Genomic DNA, 4,060 nt, shown 5'->3' on the forward strand with positions numbered 1-4,060 from the left:
GGCTCAGCAACATCCAGCATGTACTGGATCGTCTGGAGAAGGATAGGTCAGAGCAGCGCCAGGAGTGCAGAAGAATGAGGAGAGATCCTCCATTCTAGACGTTTTAGGGAAAAAAAATGTATGATGTAAACACAAAAAGATTATGAATAAAACAAGAATTTTGCAAACATATGTGACACAAATATATAGATATGCATATATAATCACAAACGAATAAAATAGAATAAGTAAATAAAAAAGAAACAGAGTTTACATAAAACAACGTTAGATAAAAAGAAGGAAAAAGAAGAGATCCTAAAACTAAGGTTTGTCAGTGCGTCGCAGAAGTTCCATCATCATGTGCTTCATCTCAATCAGCATGGATTCATGAGTGTCAAGACGTTGTTCCATGATGTCGAGTCTGGATGAGCTTGGCTGAGTAGAACCGGAAGGAACATTCTGAGCAGCTTGAGGATCTGGAATGGAAGCAGAAGCAGCAGGAGTAAACACAACTGGTGCAAGTGCTTGGCATCTAAGAGCTTCAGCCTCAGCTTCAAGTCGCTCTGCCTCAATTCTGGCTTGTTCAGCTTTAGCTGCTGCGAGACGTGCAGCTTCTTCTGCTTGTTCTTTCTTTCTCTTGGCTTCTTCAATAGCTTCAAGAAGCTTATTTCTCTGTTCTAGTTCATGAAGAGCCACCCTTCTAGCAAACCTTTGCTTGGCAGCCTCAATCCTCTGACTTCCCTCTGCATGCAGGAGCTGCATCATAATCGGAAACTGAGCCACTAGCCAAGTGCTCAGATTGTTCCACTCATCAGCCACACTTTCAGCATTCTCACTGAGGTCAGTCTGACCGTGCACATTGCGGAGCCTCAAGGAGGCTTCATGATAGAAAATATTGATGCACTCAGAGAGAGATGTGGGTTGGAGGTGAGTATAGGGAATGATGGAGAGGTTGGTTTCAGGAGAGGCTGGGTGATTGCTGCTATGAGCTTCAGAGGCACCTTGTGGAGAACCAATGTTAATCATGGGAGCATTGGGTTCAGAGGTTCCACGGTGAGGGTCTGAAGTTTCAACCAGAGGGTGAGGTGATCTAACCGAGGATTGGTTAGACACTGATTGTTCGGGTTCAGGGTCTGGTTAAATTGGCTCTTGTTGGTCAGGGACAGGGTGAGTTTGTTGAGCCAAAGGGTCTGCCTCTTGTAAAGGATTGGCCAAGATAGGTTCATCTGGGTCAACTAGACGTTCAGGTCTAGGGCCAGGATATCTCCTAGGGCTTGGACAAGTAAGGTAATATTCCTCTAAGGTAGACACCTTTTCTTTTCTAACCTCCATGAATTTTCTATTGGATTCAGAGTTATTGGAGGGAGAAGAGTCAGCAACATTGATTGGAAAGGATACAGGTGTAAAGGCTGTTGAAGAGTCTGTATCCGTGGTTCTGACAGCAGGACGTTCTGATGCTCTGGGAACAGAGTGATCAGACGTTCTGGGTTGTGGTTCTGTTTGGTTTGGCTCGGGTTGGTCATGGATGATGGGTTCAGAGGATAATGGGTCGTATGGAATGGTAATGAGAGAGGTTGGATCTTCTGACCTAGAGGGTTGGCTCTGAAGCAAATTCCAGAGAGGTGCTTCAGTAGGGGAAGGTTGAAAGAAGGAAGATCTTGGGGAATGTGGTGGAGTGGTGGTTTGTGCGGCTGGCTGGGATTCAGGAATAGGAGTGAGGGGATTTGAGGAGTGTTTGAGCATAGCAGAAATAGGGAGTGCATCAAATAAATTCAAATCATCATCAGAAGCAAGTGCAGGCTTACTTGAATGTGCTGATGATCTAGTCACTCTGGCAGGAGGTTCAGTCCTTCTGACTACTTCAGCAGCTGGTTCCACCCGAGTAGGCTTCACCACGATTCTGACCTTCTTCTGCTTCTTCTTAGGAGGACCATCCTCACTATCACTATCATCACCATTATCAGGCTTTGTCTTCGTCTTCTTGACCAGAGGGACATCAGATTCCTCTGAGGATTCTTCCAGAACCATCTTCCTCTGAGCTTTCTTCTTGGGAGGAGAAGGAAACTCTGGAGCTGGCGGCAGTCTGCTGAAGAATTCATCAAGATCAATCTCGAATCCTTGAGCCCTGAGGTCTTCAACATAGCATCTGATGGCTTCATGATTGTCTGCTTGAGTCCAAAATGGGTAGTCATTCAGAGGCATCCTTCTTCCTCTGATCTCAGAAGATGTGTCTTCATGAGCAGGAGCAATCTTCTTCTGGACCAAACCCATCTTCTTCAGAGAGTTTGCCGTGAAGACATCGCTGACAATTGTGCTCAAATCCTCTGTGCAACCAGCATTGATCAGATCTTGAATGAGGCCACTCTCATTGAAGAGATCAGACAACAGTCTCCCAAAGGGAATGTACTTGATTGCTGACTTGATGGAGGCAGTAGTCCTAGACTTCCGGATACACTCCTTCAAGTAGGAGAACAGGAAGTAAGGAAGGCAGATCTTCCTCTTGTCTTGAATGAAGAACAACATCGCCTTCTGGTTGAAGTTGATGTAATCTGGGGAACTGCCCTTCGGCCTCTGGTTGATGCAGTTGAGTAGGATCTTGTGCCAGATCCTGAGTTTGGGTGAAGGTCCATCACCTTGTAACTTGTCTTGCCCGGTTTGTAAGTGGTGTACAGGGCCTGGTTGGTTTTGTCTTTGGTGCAGGGTTTCAGCTTCGACTCAGTGAATTGGAATCGAAACCCATAAGCAGTGTCTGCACCTAGCAGATTCACGAATGACTTCTCAGAGATGATGATCTTTCTTCCAAGAATGTGAGAAACCACCTGAGTATCATCGCAGTCTGCGTGCTTCCAGAATTCCTTTACCAGTTTCTCATACACCGGTCCTCGAAGTCGGTTGAAGTAGTTTCCCCAACCTTGAGCTTGGACTTCAGACGAAGATCATACCCATTTGCAGCCAGGTTGTCGAGGTCGAATCTCCATTCTGCCAGGACTTGGAGTTCCTCAGGAGCAAATACGCAGTGAACGGCACAGCCCCGTTCTGCAATTGGAACAAACTGCTCTTGAGCTTGAACTTGTTCTTGTGCCGGGTTCTCAGAGCCCCTTTGACCCGTTGCCAAACCAACTACCATGTGAGGGAACTGAGGTGCTTTTGCAGTAGATCTTCTGGTTTGTCTCACCATTTTGAAGAGGTTGAAGGATTGAGGTAGAAGATGAAGTTTGAAAGATGAAGAGAGATCGAGAGAGAAATCGAGAAAAAGGCGGTTTTGAAAAGCAGAGAGTGCGAGAGTGAAAACCGGAAGTGAACGAGAACGTGTGTGTATAGTGGGTTTTATCAAATAACCGTTGTTGATTCAAAAAGCACTTTAAGATCAACGGTTGAAAATTAAAGATAGATAGTAACAGTAAATACACAATCACACACAGGAGATAAGCATATCTACACGCAATCATAACAGACTGTCACACGGGCACAAGGAACTATGCATCAGAAATTCTGACACACATGTTGTTGTCTCAGCGTCAGAGTCAGTACCTGTGGGTACACACACTCTGATTGAGTTACCTTCTGGACTAGACATCTTCTGATCAAGAAGTATCATAGTTAGAGGTTCTGATCCATCTTCACTCTGGACAAAAGTCCATGTTTAGATTTTTCAGAATAAAATTAAATCTATCCTCTGCTAAGGGCTTTGTAAAGATATCTGCCCATTGATGGTCAGTATCAACAAACTTCAGAAGAAGTACGCCCTTCTGTACATAATCTCTAATAAAGTGATACTTTACCTCAATGTGCTTTGCCCTTGAATGTAAGATAGGATTCTTACTCAATGAGATTGCAGCAGTGTTATCACAATAGATTGGGATATTGCTCTCAAGGATCTATAATCCTCCAGCTGATGTTTCATCCAGAGCATCTGAGTGCTGCATATTGCTGCTGAGATATATTCTGCCTCTGCAGCTGATAGTGCAATGGTTGATTGCCTCTTGCTTGCCCATGAGACTAGATTGCTTCCCAGAAATTGACAATTTCCGGAAGTACTTTTTCTCTCTGTTCTATCTCCAGCATAATCAGCATCACAATA

This window comes from Lotus japonicus, chromosome 2 (assembly GCF_012489685.1).
Source record: "Lotus japonicus ecotype B-129 chromosome 2, LjGifu_v1.2".
Lineage (NCBI taxonomy): Eukaryota > Viridiplantae > Streptophyta > Magnoliopsida > Fabales > Fabaceae > Lotus > Lotus japonicus.